This window comes from Macaca fascicularis, chromosome X (assembly GCF_037993035.2).
Source record: "Macaca fascicularis isolate 582-1 chromosome X, T2T-MFA8v1.1".
NCBI classification, from domain to species: Eukaryota; Metazoa; Chordata; class Mammalia; order Primates; family Cercopithecidae; genus Macaca; species Macaca fascicularis.
Genome location: NC_088395.1, coordinates 10,309,076 through 10,325,851, shown reverse-complemented (window position 1 = coordinate 10,325,851; position 16,776 = coordinate 10,309,076). Strand labels below are relative to the sequence as shown.

The 16,776-nt window shown below is 40.9% G+C and overlaps 1 protein-coding gene across 9 annotated transcripts in view; it reads left to right on the top strand.

The window, feature by feature from the left end:
* MID1 (midline 1) overlaps positions 1-16,776 on the top strand; it is a 389,100-nt gene that overhangs the window by 198,209 nt on the left and 174,115 nt on the right. For 4 of the 9 annotated variants that reach the window (XM_005592944.5, XM_005592943.5, XM_074030119.1 and 1 more), the window contains exon 1: positions 10,364-10,659. The exons of the other annotated variants lie outside the window; for them this stretch is intronic. The gene's annotated coding sequence lies outside the window, so the exon portion shown is untranslated. Of the gene's footprint in view, positions 1-10,363; positions 10,660-16,776 lie in introns of those variants that run through there. 9 annotated transcript variants of the gene reach the window in all.

The following is a 16,776-nucleotide window of genomic DNA, read 5'->3' as shown; positions in this document are numbered from 1 at the left end:
GATATTGTCACTCCTGAGCTCTGAAACTTTCCCATCTCCAGGGAAAACCCAAGATCCTTCTAGTGATCTACTAGACCCTACAGGATCTGCAAACACTGCCTCACCAACACCCACCCACAACCACTGCCCCCCATCACACACATACACTCAGACACATTCCTGAGCCTTCAGCTTCTACTACTGTAGTGCTTACACCCTCTGCTCCAACCTCCACTGGCTTCCTGCGTTGATTGAGTTCACCCTGGCCTCACAGCTTCTGCAATCACTGTTTCCTCTGCCTGGATAACTCTGCCCCATCCATCACTGTAGTTGAAAGTCTTGCTTCCTCACTTCCTTAGGATTCTGCTAAATTATCACCCTATAAAAAAATATAAACTCCTCACCCCATTGACTCTCCTTTCCCCACATACAATAGCTCCTATCACCATCAGACCTATTTTCTACTTATTTATTGATGTGTTTGTCTATCTCCCTTCACTAGAAGGTATGCTCATGACAGCAGCACTTAACCTATTTGTACCTGTCTGTATCATCAGCACCTAGAACAATGTCTGGCACATAGTAGACACCCAATAAATACTTACTGACATGATCAGGCATGTTCAGGGTGTTATAGCTGTAGTCCATAAATACTTACTGAGTACCTATGACCGTTCTGGCATAAGGAAGATATACCATCTTTATTAGCATATGATTAAGGCATGAGAGTCTCTCCGATTCTTTTTCTTATACGAAGCACTTGTCTCCATGCTTGAGATCTTTGGATTCCCTGGGAGTGATGAAAATCAATTCATAGAGATGTACAGTTATCTATCTATATGTTGCTAATGAAATCGATGGCTAGAATATTGATGCACCAATTAGCTCCGAATAAAGAAAAGTGCTCCAAGGCTGCATTCCTAACTGTGGCAATGAATCACACAAATGTGTTCCACTAGGAACATCATTGAGCAATTCTGAATGGAAAAGGAAAACCTCATTCACAGTCCTAGAGAAAGAGCCCCAAAATCCAAATCCTCCTCTGCATAGCACAACACCAACATCTTTTTCTATGAGGGTTATTCCCTTAACAGACAAATGCATTGTTTTTTCCTGCCTATGGTTGATTGGATGAACACAGCCCAAATTTGGAGAACCATTTAAGGTAAATAAAAATCATTACAGTGCTGGCCAGGCTCAGTAGCTCATGCCTGTAATCCCAGCACTTTGGGAGGCCAAGACTGGTAGATCACTTGAGGCCAGGAGTTTGAGACCAGCCTGGCCAATATGGCGAGACGCTGTTTCTACTAAAAATACAAAAAAAAAAAAAAAAAAAAAAAAGCCAGGTATGGTGGCACTCACCTGTAATCCCAGCCACTTGAGTGGCTGAGGCTGGAGAATAGCTTGAACTCAGGAAGCAGAGGTTGCAGTGAGCCGAGATCATGCCACTGCACTCCAGTCTGGACGACAGAGCAAGACTGTCTCAAAAAAAAAAAAAAAAAAAAAAAAATCACTAAAGTGCTTCAGTTTGCTTCCAAATGTAATGGCAAATTCCTGACTCATCTTGAAGGTGCAACATGAGAGGCTTTTGGAGGTAGATTGTGGCTGGGGATTTTAGAACCATCTAAGTGATAAATCCCATCACCCCCATATGAGGCACAGGAGGTGAAGGAGTGTTTGTGATGAGTCATGGGCATACTGCGTTTTGAGCCTCATTCCAAAGACCTGCATCTGAACTAGGGTGGCAGCACCACATGCTGGAAAGAGTACAGGTTCTTGAGTTTGAGAGATGGATTCCAATGTCCCATATACCAACTGTACACTTCCTGCATGTCCGAAGAGGGCCTGATGTATAACTGGTCCATGATAGATACAGGATTTTTTCAATTGCCTGCCTTTTAATTCAGCACAAATACCTCCTGGTGGGTTATATTATATTGTATTATATTGTATTGTGCATCTCTGTAATGTAGGTGCTCGTATTTTTATCTCATTAGACCTCTCAGTGTGTGGTGTATCAGCTGATTTTAATTCCCTTAATTGGGCTAAATTAATTTGCACAGCTGAAGAAAAGTCCACCTATCTGCGAATTGGTTGGTTTCTAAAGATGGCCATAACAAAATTATCTTTTTTTCCCACACAGATATAGTTTAGGACAAATACCACTAGGGCATTGTGGTACAACTTAAATAATGCTATGAATAAGAATAGTTATTTTGTTCATTGTATGATACTATTTAAATCACTCACATTAAAATAACATTAAATAGCATTGCTATTTATAAGATAATGTAGACAGGCAATATAAGCCCTTCCTTTGGTAAATTAATAATTCAAAGGAGAAATAAAGTGAAGCCTCATTTGAATGCAGTTTCTCAGACATTTAGATTTCTTTAATAAATATGGGAAAAGCTGAGGGACTGATACCCATGTTTGCATTTTTTTCTTGCCATGACTAACTATGTTTATTTTGCATCAGGGGAATAATATAAGAAAGGCTATCTCAGTACGTGCTGATTTTCATAAGTGGTTCTCAACAGAAAAAAAAAAAAACTCATGACAAGTTACCTAGTTATAAGGAAATAAGGGTAAATATTTCCTTGGCCATTAAAAATGTTAAAAAACCACCATGATCTGTGTGTAACAAAGGAAAGAGACACATAAACCATGATTCCTAAGTAGTTTTTATTTTTACTACCATCTTAGATCCAGGTATGTGTGAAGTAGGAGAGGATTTTCACCAATCAGAATAACACAACCATCCTGGCAATCTTTCTGTTCATTTAAGTACCAATCTAAAAGATAAAGCATTGACTTTTGATAAGCAAGGAGCGCAAATCCTGTTCAAAGCTTCTTTTGATTACAATTTTTATTCCCCTCCTTATGTCCACATGCTTATCAATGATCCAGTCTGATTTGCTTGTTTCTAACATACAAAAAAAAGAGATGATTCATAAAAGTTAATATTTTTAATCTCTAAGACTAATTTAAATATCAGCTTTGTGCATTAAAATATTAAAGGTTTCAGGGACTAATCTTTCTCACATATAAGAAAAGTGAGATAAAAGAATAAGGATAAGAAGTAAAATGGTTAAATATGAAGGACAGTAAACAGCTATTCCTAGTCATACAAAGACCCACAAAAAATGGATTTAAATCAAGAATGATGCCAATTAGGAATAAGAACAAAAGGTGATTTTTCATTACTGTAATGAATTATTAAGGTGTCTTGGATATAGAATATTCATTCCTGGAGATCTAAAAGAATGTCCAAGACAATTTGTATCAGAACTGTCTATACGTATTTCTGGTTACATGTGGCAAAACAATCATAAACCTTGAACAAATTAAAGCTGAAATGGTGGAAACAGGAAATGCTAATGAGGTCATATGTGTATGATGTGATCACATTACACTTGGGGTTCAGAATGGGCCATTAGGCATGTAATTTATCTGAAGCTCTATCATGACTCTTTGGTCATCTATGGGCCAGATGATAATAAAACACTGCTAGTTCATAGGAAGTGACTTTAAGGACAAGAAATTGATTTTATAACCAGAGAGTATATTTTTGTTTATTTTAAACTAATTTTAATTTTATCAAAGTAATACATGTTCCACATACAAATGTATGAAAGACTCTTAATGAAAAACAGTAATCCCTGTCCCATCCCACTCCACCCTAGGGACAATCACTATCAACTGGCAAATATCTCTTCTGGTATGTATCTCAATATTTCCCATTATATGTCTTTACTGCTCTTTCCTGGTTTATGAATTTTGGACATTATTATTAACATTCTACATATGATCAAAAAGGAATTAGCCCTCCTCGTCCCAATCCCACATTCTTCCAATATAATGGTGTCAGAAATTATGTTCACCTAGTAACACAGATCCCAAAACATTGGCTCAAACAAATTAGCAATTTATTTTTCCAAAGAACATGAAGCTTAGGGCTCATTTGGAGGCTCCAAGATGTCATCAGAAATCCAAGATCCTTCTATCTTTTCTGTTATCCAGCTTTACTAGGTGTTCTGTCCTCGTCATGGTTACAGAAAGGCCCTAGTCCCTCAGACATTGCAACCATTCCTGGTGGAGAAATCCAGGAAGGGCAAAGAGCAAACAGTGTATATTCCCTTTAAATAACTTTCCCAAAAGCCCTACATAGTACATAGCAGCTTCTATTAAAATTTTATAGGCCTACCAGACGTGGTGGTATGAGCTTGTAGTCCCAGCTGCTTGGGAGGCTAAGGCAGGAGGATGGCTTGAGCCCAGGAGTTTGAGGCTGTAGTGCAATATGAGTGTGCCTGTGACTAGCCACTGCATTCCGGCCTGGGCAACACAGCGAGACCTAGTCTCTAAAAATAATAGTAATAATAGTTTCATATGATCACTTATACCTGCAAAGGAGGCTGGGAAATGTTCTTCAGCTGGGCACATTTTTGCCCCAAGTAAATTGAGGTTCTGTTGAAAAGAAGCAAAGGGAAGATGGATACTGGATTGGCTACCAGTAGTCTCTGCCATAATATCTATATCAGAAATCACTGCCAAGTTAAGGACTGTTCTATAACAATGCTTCATTTTTTTGTGCATTCTTTTGTTTTGCCTGGAGTTAATAATAGTCTCACATATTGCTTATATTTATGTGTACCTGTTTGCCCTCAAATGTTAACTATAGTATCATTTTTCTCTCAGAGTCCTAACTCCAGGAGTCCTCCATCCTCCTGCTACAATTTAGACGGGACCTTTCTAAGATGCTGCTCATAACTGCATGATAATTATGTAGTTATCATCCTGGACTTTCCTTACTTCTTTTTATGTTGGTGCCTCTATTTTCTGGGTCCCATTGACTTATCTTTCTTAGTTTAACACTCTCATTTTGCTAAAGCACATCTTTGAGTGGTTTCCAAAGAAAGAGTACATGGGATGCAAAAATGTTGAGCCTTGGTATGAAAATAATTGCATTATATTCTGACATTTGATTGATAGTATGATTTGGTAAAGAACTGTCAGCTAGAAAACATTTAATCTCAAAATTAAGTAAAATAGAGCTCTTAACTTCCAGTGTTGCAGTTGATAAGTACATAATAAATCGGTTAGCAAAATTTCATTATTGATAAAGAAGATGACCTTCTACTAATGGAGACTTTAAAATTATTACTATTATTATTAGTCACAACAACTCAGTAAACATTTATTGACTGACCATATACTCTGTGCTTGTTGTTGCAATGGATATACAAATGTTTGGGCACAGGCCTTGTGATGGTTTATGTGTTAACTTGGCTAGGTTGTGGTACCCAGTTATTCAACCAAATGTTAATCAAGGTGTTGCCATGAAGGTATATTGAAGATATATGGTTAATATCTACAATCGGTTGACGTCAATAAAGGAGATTATCCTTGATAATGTAGGTGGGCCACACCCCATTTGTTAAAGCCTTTACAGCAAAATTGAGGTTTCCCTGAAGAAGGAGAAATTCTGCTTCATGTCTACAAGAGTCTGCACCTGCCAACCTGCCCTATGGATGTCAGACTTGCCAGACCCCACAGTTACATAAGCCTGTTTTATGTTTCTCTGGAGAGCCCTGACTGATACAGGCAATCACTTAAAAAACAATTCAAATAATTTTCCTCTTCAAATTTAATACAAAATTATAATTAAAAAATAGATGACAGAAATTGAAGACTTATTCTTGGGAAGTACGATATTATTATTATTTTTTTTTTTTATTTTTTTGAGACAGAGTCTCTCTCTGTTGCCCAGGCTGGAGTGCAGCAGTGTGATCTCGGCTCACTGCAAGCTCCACCTCCCGGGTTCATGCCATTCTTCTGCCTCAGCCTCCGGAGTAGCTGGGACTACAGGCGCCCACCACCACGCCCGGCTAATTTTTTGTATTTTTAGTAGAGACTGGGTTTCACCGTGTTAGCCAGGATGGTCTTGATCTCCTGACCTCGTGATCCGCCCACCTCGGCCTCCCAAACTGCTGGGATTACAGGCATGAGCTACCGCGCTCGGCTGATATTATTGTATTGAAATGAAGTAGAAAGTTCAATTGGGAGTGGAGATTTTGACCACAGGAGGAGGATATAAGAAGCCCTTGGTAAATTCATGCATAAACCATTTTTGGAGGCTGAAGCAGGAGGATCACTTGAGCCCAGGAGTTCAAGACCAGCCTGGGCAACATAGCAAGACCCCCATCTCTCCAAATAGTAAAAAAATTAGCCAGGCATGGTGACACACACCTGTGGTGCCAGCTACTCAGGAGGCTGAGGTGGGAGAATCACTTGAGTTCAGACGGTTGAGGCTGCAGTGAGCCGAGATTATGCCACTGCACTCCAGCCTAGGCAGCAGAGTGAGACCCTGTTTCAAAAAATTTTTTTAAAAAGTAATAAAGTTAAATGAAATAAAATAAAAATATTAAAAATTCATGCATAAACCGTTTACCAGATTACTCAAGGGCAGATAATGAAGAATCCGCTATATTTAATCTTAACACAAACTAGATATTGTTAACATGTTTCACCTTTGAAAGCATAGAATTATTAAATAGTAAGGTTTAATTAAAATTTAAAATGACATGATTTGCTTTGATTCCTTAATTTTCTAGTGAGGAAACAACAAGCTTAGGGTACATTTCTGACATCATAGATTTTTTCACTTCTTTCCAGTGTTGCTCATCCAACACATTTACACAACAAGCAATAGCAATTGCACTGGGCACACTTACCAATATATGAATTTATTCAGTCTGTGCAATTGTCCCCTAAGAAATCTTGGGCTTAGAATATCAATTGGCTTATCTGAGGTCTATTAGCCAGTTAGTGGCCAAGTCAGCACAGAAAACTGACTCCAAGTCTTATTTGGCCCATCCTTGTGGTATACCACATTGTTTCCCTTAACCAACTGAAAGAAACTAATTTAAGGAGTACCTGTACACAGGGAGTACCTGCTTCTCTTTTTGTGACTTTCTATAAGAATTATAGATGAGTTTTTTTTTTTCTAAGTGGGGACTCATGTTGTTAACTTAAATTGCCTTTACTAATCACCTCAAACACAGCATTCCATAAATTTCCCTCTGTCCCCATAATAAAACAACTGGATTTCTGAAACCTCTGAGGGAGAATAAATATGCTGTTTTCATAGCTCCCAAAGTCTGTGCACTTGTACTGGGCACTCTCCAGGTGGCTGCATAGACAACTTCAGCTTGATTTTCATTGACTTTTGATATGCCCTGACACATATTAAAATAATCTATGTGAAATTGCTGATATTTAGCCATTTTTTACTTACACAAACATTCACTCCATGTTCTTTGATCTACGAGATCACTGAGAGAGGTGGCACAAGTACTGTTAGGTATCGTCCAAGGGCACCACACCAAAGCCTGTCCATGTCTGAGTAGTGCCGCCTGTCCAGGACTATCCACCCAGAACCTATGTTAGGTTTGCTACAAGGTCTGTTAATAACCAAACCCGCACATAACTAACAAGATTATCAATTAAGCTGCTTTTTTTGAAGAAGAGTTTTCAAAACTTCGAACATCCCTTCAGCTAACATTAGCAAACATTGTTAATCACAAATTTGGGAACAGAACATCTGTTCGTTTGGTAGAGCAAGCTCCTTTACTCACTTCACTTTTCTTTTCTTTCTTTTCTTTTCTTTCTTCTTTCTTTCTTTCTTTTTCTTTCTTTCTTTTTTTTTTCTCCTTTTTTCAGGGTCTTACTTGTCACCCAGGCTGGAGTGCAGTGGCACAACCTAGGCTCACTGCAGCCTCGACCTCCTGGGTTCAAGTGATCCTCCTGTCTTAGCACCCTAAGTACCTGAGACTACATGCACACACCACCATGCCCAGCTATTTTTTTTTTTTTTGTAGAGACATGGTTTCACCATGTTGCCCAGGCTGGTCTCAAACTCCTGAGCTCACGCGATCATCTGCCCTCCTCGGTCTTCAAAAGTTCTAGGATTACAGGTGTGAGCCACCACACTGGGCCTCACTGTTTCTAATAGGTGGATCAAATCCTCACTCAATGAACATCCTCCAAAGGGCCATTTATTTCATTCAGAATTTTAAAAATTTCCATTTGCTTATTTGTAAATGAAAAAGCAGACTTTGTGTATCCCCACCATTCATTTTTTTAGAGGTTTTCTGAATCAAGGAGGCAGCATACTTTATGGCACTGTGTTAGTTCAGGCTGCTATAACAAAATACTGCACCTTAGACTGGGCCATTTATAAACAACAGACAATTATTGCTCATAGTTCTGGAGGCAGGTAAGTCCAAGATCAAGGTACCAGCAGATTTGGTGTCTGGTGAGGGCTCTCTGCTTCATCAGTGGCGCCTTGTTACTGTGTCCTCACATGGCAGAAGGGGCAAATAGGCTCTCTGAAACCTCTTTTATAAGGGTATTTTGCTTTAAGGGCATAGAAGATGGAAGGGATTAATTTTTCTTGGGGCATTTGGGGAAACCACGAATGAGTGGTGACATTTGAGATTGTCGGATAGTTGGTGAGTGAGTCAAAGGAGAATAAAAATGGAAGTAACATTAAAAGGGCACAGTCCTTGAGAGAGGAAATCCCAGCTCATATTTACCTTTGAGGTGATGAAAGCAGAAGGCAGACGCAGTTGTAGCTTCTACTGAAGGTGGTAAACAGATGTGCCATGGGATTAAACTCCAGCGGTATTTAATGGCAGGAGCCCTGGGTAGCTTCCTATGCCCTGTGGCTGGGGCATACCTAGGGCAGGGATAGACGCAATATTTCTCAAAGTGAATCAGAGTCCTTTGTCAGTGGGATAAAATGCTGATTCTCAGGCTCCTCAGCAAACCTACTGAATCAGATTCTTTTGGTGCAGGGGCCTGGAGATTTGCATTTTTAACAACCTCCCCAGAAGTTTCCTTGCACCCTCAAGTTTGAGAACCACCCTTTCAAAGTGTGATTTCATCACCCAGGAGACATTTGGTAATGTCTGGAGACATTATTGGTCATCACGATTGTGGGGGTGCTACTGGCATCTAGTGTTCAGTATCCAGGGCCGCTGCTACACATCTTACAGTGCACAGGACAGCCCTCATGACAGAATTATGCTGCCCAAAATGTCAGTAGTGCTGAGATTGAGAAATCCTGAACTCCATCATATGAAGGGCTCTCAAGGAAAAGTACAAGAAGTGGACTGAAGTCAGTTTGTGTCACTAGGTGGCTCCTTAGGCTACTCAGGCAGGGGGCGAGGGTTATGGGCTTCCAGGCCCAGTTATTGGGCCACTAAATTTTCGTAGAACTGGGCAGAGCTCACATGTGTTGAACCCATGCAGATGACACTCCTGAAGCCACCAATTCATTATTTGCTAAGTTTTTTTTCCCCTGATACCAAAACATTTAAAATCTTTATTGAATTATCATCACAAAATTGCGGTCATTTCTTGGGGGAAAAATATGGAACTAGTTCTACACAAAGTACTCTTTGCTCAACTTGCACTTTCTTGAAATCCAAAAGGTAGATTTACATTAAAATCATGTTGGCTAAGAGTTGAAAAAAGTTATTGCTTATATGGAGTTAAGAAAGCAAACTTTGGAAATTTTTTTTGAGTCTGAGTTTGTTTCTAAGAAGCCAACTACTTCTCCAGCTCTCCTGCAATCCTGCCAAGGTGATGTCCAGCTTGTCCCTGTTCATAAGTTCAACAGATCAACCCTGTAGGGAAGCCAAACCATAGAGAAAGGTGTATGCATTTACTAAGTTTTTTTTTTTTTTCCTGAACAAAATGTCAGTGTGTATTGTTCTATGACAACAGTGATATTTGAAATTATGCCTCGGGCCGTCAGTAGGTAAAGATTTTTGTTCATTTGCTGCATTTCAAAAAATTTGTGTGCACGTTCCCATTAAGATTTATTTTTCTTAGATTCAATATACAGTTAATCTATATAGAGATGAGGTAGGTAACAACCTCCCTTCTGGATTGTTCGTTTTAGTTAAGGTGTTACTCGTAACAATTTGGTTTCCTTTCCAGTCTTTTGCAAAAATAGGGCTTCAGTGCAAGATATCCTTTTAAAAATACCCTTGGGTCCTGAGTGTTGAACTTTTCTGGCTGAAATAATTTTGCACCTTCCAAATGTTTTAATGCTGTTAGGGAGCTCTTAAAATGCAAGGATTTAAGGCCCTTAGCTAGTTAAGCTTTTAGCAGAAGTAGAGCTGTTAGATAAGAATAGAACTCATCCTTTACTTTTGGAGCTTTGGACTCTGTTTCCAGCTGCTTTCAGTCATTTGAATCCTGAAAGCTCCCCTAATCCTCGCGGAGGCAGCCTTTCTGGCTCCCAGGACCCACCCCCTTACTTCTGATTGGCGAAGCTCCTCCGCGGCCTAAGCCAGCCACCTACGACGTCTCTGAGAACTGATTTGAAATAAGAGCCAGGCGGTCCTCGCTTCCCTGCGACCGACTTTTCATAGGCTGGGGGAGAAAAGGTTGAGAAACTTGACATTGTCTCGGGCAGAGTGCGTGTAGCAACAGATCAAAGAAAAAGAGGACGAAAACGTGCTCTTTGCTGCCCGTAGATTTCGCCGGGTTGCTTTTGTCTTGCGGGATCCCGTCGGGTTCGGTGTTTCCGCTCTGAAGACTGCGGCGCGGGCTCCGATGCAGCTCGCTCCCTGCCGGATGGGTCATGGGATTCTAAACATGAGGCAGGTAAGCTCAGGCGGCTGCGCTGGTGGCGGAGGGGGCGGGCGCCGCCCGGGACCCCTGCGACCTGTTACTCCGGAGAGCTGGCTTGGTTAGCAGGCGCCTGGCCATAGTCGATGCGTTTGGCGGAAAGACGGGGCTGCATTTTTCTAAGACAACCAAAGAAGCACATTACCTGAGCTACCCCGGTCTGGCCCTCGCCACCCGCCCCCACTTTTGCCTCTAATTGTGGTTGATGTCAGGCAGTCGTTGTAAAGGGCTTTCAAGCAGTTTGTAGAACATATGTAAATCAATTCCAGTTTGCGGCCGCTGGAATGTATCGTGCAGGATGTGTCTCGAGCTTTTAGTGTCTCTACCCTATGCTTTGGGCTAGAATAAAGACAGCTGAATGTCCTGGAAAAGAATTTCACGGGGCCGCTTATCTCATTTTGGTTTCGCATTCTGAGCACTTACTGTGTTTCTGGCGGAGAAGGCGGAACCAGCTTGAAATGAGCACAGGCAGTCCTTCCAGAAAAATGCAAATTTGTTTTTCTGTTGTAGCAGTTTGGAAACTGTATTGCTTCTGGACGTGAGAAGACAGCCCTGAAAACAGTGAGCGGAGAAAGGGCTGGGGGATTACTTAAATGAGTCTTTGAAAAGAATTCTAAACCAACAGCTTCTTCCGTGGCTCTGGGGCATGATGATAAAATTCCTTATCAGTCCAGGAAGAGGTTTATAGCTTTGCTGTTAAGCAAGAAAAGGAAAGAAAAAGTTGATGTAGGAAGCCAAGGAGAGGGTGTGATTTACAACTCAATCAAAGTTATGGAAAAATCTTATGTCAATATTTAAATATCAAGAGCAATACTCATATAAGGAGAAAACAAGGCCGGAAAAACATGCCAATAGGCTGGAAGGGCAGGGATTTCAAGAGGAATGCTATTGCTTTTTACCAGCCCTGAATAAATCTGAGTGGGAAAGTTAGCATCTGTATCGCAACCGGAAAAGCTCTTCACTTTTTCTTCTAAGTGGGTTGGGCGCTCGCAACCCTGCATACTTTGGGGGAAGTGAGCTTTCCATTTAGGAGCGCAGGCGAGGGATTTAGAACTTTCTGTCCCTTTCACACAGCCTTGGGAGATGAAGCAGAGCCCCCTTCGAATGGTCGAATGGTCAGCGCAAACCCTCCGCCTTCTGGCCCCCTCGCTTGTTCGCTCAGCAAGCATGCTTGGCAAGTTTCAGGGAGTGCAGAAAAACACTTGCGGAGGAGCAAGTGCCCTCTGCTTGCAATGAATTGCCCTTGCCTTGCTGGGGACTGTGGGGCGGACGCTCGTTTTCTTTAAGTTCTGCAAACTCACAGTCCAACCTCATACTTTTAATGTCTACTAAAGTGGGAGGAGGAAAAGGAAGGAGAAGGTTAATTGGAAAGGATTGAAAAGGAAAAAGAGGAACGCAAAACATTTTTGACAAAGGTCCTTAGCTGCAACAAAGAAGTTATTTGATCCTGTGCAGAGCCACCTGTCCTCTCCTTAGTGGTATCTGAGCTCAATTTCCAGAATCCCTGTTCCCACACAATTCCTCAGGAACCATGGCAGTCTCCGTTCCTTTTGCCCAAGGCTTGCTTCCCCCAGCTTGGGATGGTTTTTCCCATGCCTAGTTTGTTGTGGCATTTACATGAAGTTGGAAAACAGCCCAGTATTGAAGTTTTAGGGGCACAAGTAGCGAACTCCCTAGTTATTTAATGAATGGACAACTTTTCATCTCACAGCTATGTATGTCTACTAATTTTTTTGGCCTGTTCAGAACTTAAAAAGAGGGTGGGATGGAACAGGGGAGGAGATGAAGGAGAGAGACAGGATCATTGTTCATCCAAAGAACGAGGACAGTTTCCAGAATCTAGCAAGTTGTTTCACTGCAGTCAGAACAAGAATGTAGGGAGGAATGAGATGGCGGTGTTATTGGCATGGGTTAATCCCTACTTTGAGTTTCTCTTGGGGAAACCTGACTGTAGAATCCAGGCAGGGTGAATCGCACCCATCAGCCAATTTGTCATCTCAGCCCGGCAGCTCCAGCTGGATTTACAGGGTTAACTATCAAACAGACCTGTGTGTCATCAGCTCAGCAATGAAATTCAATCTCTTTGCTGATGAGTGATCTGTCCCTAGGGCTGCACAAATGCCATACACTGGTGTGGCAGCCCAGAAGAGACCCTTGCCTGCCACTGATAGCCAGAAATTCTGGGTAGCCAAAAATTGCCAGCAGAATTAGAAAGCTGTTTGCCTAGCTGTAAGATTCAGAGGGGTTTGGGCTTCTGCCAGGTTGGCAGAAAAGGAACACTCCTGAAGCCACCACTTCAGGTGTAGAAGGATAGTATTCTTTGAGGGTTCCTAAGACCACGGCTGAGTTAGGCCAAAGAAAAGTGTAAATCTGACTCACCTTGATCAGGAAGTAATTTTAAAATATATGCCAACCTGTCTCTGCACTCTGATCATAAATGGGAAACTTTTATGTACCTTCCTTGAGAAGGAATTTACTCTGTTCCCAGGCAAAAGGAAAAGCATGGCCACCTGTTCTAGAAGCCTGGCCAAAAACAACAGGTTTGCCTGTGGCATTCCCACAACTGCAAATCCACCCCACATGGCAATCCACCCATTGTCCCTACACACAAGAAGAACAAATAGTTCATTCTTGGGTGGGGTGTGTGTGTGTGGGGGGGAATCAGATTCTCTAGGCAAAATTGCCTACTAGACATATTTTGTGTTTCTAACATCCTGGTAACTTTAGAAAAAACTCTAAGGAAAGAAGGTGCATGATGTATTTCTGATCTACTAAAACAAAATGAGTCACATAGCTGCTAAATTCTTGCAAGGCTAGGATGCTGCTGTTTCAGGGAAGCTGTGATCTGTTTGATTAGCTCGTTCTGCATTCTTTAGATTGGAATTAAAATGCCCAAGGACATCTGGCTTAATAACGAAAGTCTTCGTATTAATCTTTCCTCTGAGGATTAGAAAGTCCTTTACAAATACGATCTATTTATTCTCTGCCACATCGCCAGGAGAGAACGAGGTGGCAATTTGATCCTCATTGAACAAATGGTGAGACGAAGGCAGAGAAAGGTTAAGTATAAAGAGACACAGCAAGTTAGGGGCAAGTCTGGGGATGAATACTCACCCACCCAGAAAGACTACCTGTGCAGGTTTAGGATCTCAAATGGCATTCTAGGGATTAAAACAGAATCTCTCTTACAGCATTCTTTTTCTTATCATTCTGTAACTGGCAAGTATATTGTGTCCCAAGTATGTTGTATGGTTTCCTTCATTTGAAAGTACAGACTCTAACAGTTCAAAAGGCAGTTCTGTTCTCATTTCTCCCAACATTGAGATCAGGCAGCTTTTATGAAATCTAATAGAAAGATACAGTAACTAACAGGAATTTTAAATATGCATCTGAGAAATGTTCCCTTTCAACAGATGTTTTAAGTTTTTGCACATGATTTAGAGAGCTCAATGTCTTCAACATATGTTAAAATTTTAATTTCTTCCCTACTATCTTTCTTTCAGCAAATGTTATAATCATAAGACTTGCTGTCAGTTTAAAGATCCTTGTTGGTCATTTTGAAATAATTTTTTTTGAGTCATGTTTGTAGTTCGCTTGGCTGTAGACCACATAGGCTACAAGCAAATCTGTTAATTGGTAGTTGCATGTTATCCACAGACATTCCAGCAAGTTTTAAGGCAAAGTGCACATGTGGATGTCTCCTGGCTTTGATCGTTTGTGTGGTAAATAGACATCCAAGGTAGCTATGGCAACCTGGGCTGTGCGTTGGTGAAAGGAGGGGATTTGGTTACTGGACAAAGAGTAATTTGTTTGATTAGAAAAAGGTAGGGGCAAATCAGGACATTTTTAACCCGCGTGATTTGAGGATCCCAGTTAAATCAAATCATTCGGATTTTTCTCGATAGGCAAAAAGAAGTAATGGCTAACCATACCAGAGTATCTTGCAGACGTAATTTAAATTCTTTTTAAACAAGTGGTTGCTACTTTCCAAAAGCAATTTATACAATGAAAAGGAAGTACAATATTTCATATAAATGTCATCAATATCCCTATTGTAGTAAGTATGAACGTTTTTATTTTCAGAACTTGATGGGACTTTGAAAGACAGGATCTGATTAGAGGTGTACATTTCAGTTATCTACCTACAGGGGTCAGGCTTGAAGTTCTCGTGGTCGGAAGATCAGGCAGCGGACGTCACTGCAGGGAGCCCGAGGCAGAGTTAGAGAGAATTGCTCTGCTTATTTGGAACAATTAGTTAGCGATTCTTTAATCTTGTGACCAAAGCTACTATGAAAATGAGTTCATTCAAGGAAGAGAATATCAAATACGCTGTGATTAAAGAAAGGGCGATAAAGCCAGGTCAAACAGCAATCTAATCTCCGTTTACATATAAGGCAGTTTATCGGGAAGATTCTGGCTCATTATCAACTCCTTTGATTTCACACAAAAGTGAGCTCAGGGGTTTTGTTCTAGAAACTTGTTTGCCCAGTTTTATGAGCTGGCATGTTATAAAAATTTCTTTAAACTAAAAAGGACACAATATTAGGGAGCCATCTGGATCTGAAATATTTTTCCCCCTCTGGAGGAAAATATTCTATTGACACAAGATCAGGATGGTTAATGGCCTCCAGGAGGTCAGGTGATAGTAGAAGCACAGAAAATTGAGGCACAGAAGAAAAAGCCAAGAGGGGACTTTCCTGAAAAAAACAAACCAGACCAAAGAAAGTAACTTACCTGCTTTGTGCTATGAAAGAGAGGTTCTGAGGGCCGGGCGCGGTGGCTCACGCCTGTAATCCCAGCACTTTGGGAGGCCGAGGCGGGCGGATCACAAGGTCAGGAGATCGAGACCACGGTGAAACCCCGTCTCTACTAAAAATACAAAAAATTAGCCGGGCGCAGTAGTGGGCGCCTGTAGTCCCAGCTACTCAGGCGGGTAGGCAGGAGAATGGCGTGAACCCAGGAGGCGAAGCTCTCAGTGAGCCGAGATCGTGCCACTGTACTCCAGCCTGGGGGACATAGCGAGACTCCGTCTCAAAAAAAAAAAAAAAAAAAAAGAAAAAGAAAGAGAGGTTCTGAGTAAACATGGAAGAGGTGCTGATCATTTGTAGTACAAGTGGATGTTGAAGGTCTTATATTCAGTCCAGTGTTTATGATGAATATAATATAAAGGCTGTCCTTCCTTTCTTATATCATTCAATGACATTTACTGAGCACTCACAGAATTAATATATTCTGCCACATTATACGTGATTATTAATGTGCCGGGACACTTTCTAGGTTCCAAACATGATTTTGGTAAGGTCCCTGCCCTCAAAGAACTTTTGATCTGATGTACAATTTATTGTACCAGTAGCACAGTGCAGGTTTTTCCATGGTCAAAATGGCTTCTCATTAATATCTATATTCGTGTGGGTAGGGATCCACTTGAAAAATTGATGGTATCCAAAACCTTGCTGAACTTAGGAGACTTGAGAAGTGATTTGTAATTGTGAAATTTAGTTGATTTTTAGCCCACATGTCCATTTGTAGAAATTTATGACTTCTTACATAAAGCAGATTTCTCATAATTATTAAATAGTAATTGATTTTTCTCAATAGAGAAAAGTAACTCATAGGTAGTCCCCAATCTAGGAATACTTTATGTTTTAGGAGTTTGTTGTTTGAAACCCAGAACATTTTCCAGCAAAAAGTAATCAATCTGATTAATGTGAGATCAAGTTCTGAGTTTTGAGGACATGCCCCTGTGTTATACAGGATGGAAACAGAAGGAGAAAGAATTGTCATACTTTCGGTAATAGGCCCGTCATGGCAATATTTGAAATATGAAGTTTGTACTAGTTTTCACCTTTCTTTCTCCATCCTTCTGATGTCTTCTGGTCTCACTGGGGCATCTCCCCCAGGCCTGTCCTAATATATAGTGAATTCATAATTGTTCATCTTCCCACCCTTCCCTTCCCCACCTCCAAACCACTCTCCTGTTTCCTCTAGTCAACGGTCTCTACCACATGGCAGGAGAGAAGTAATATGGGTGAGCCGAAGCTCATGACTCTTAGCCCTTTAACCCTTAGGATGAATCTTTAATTGGGGATATTT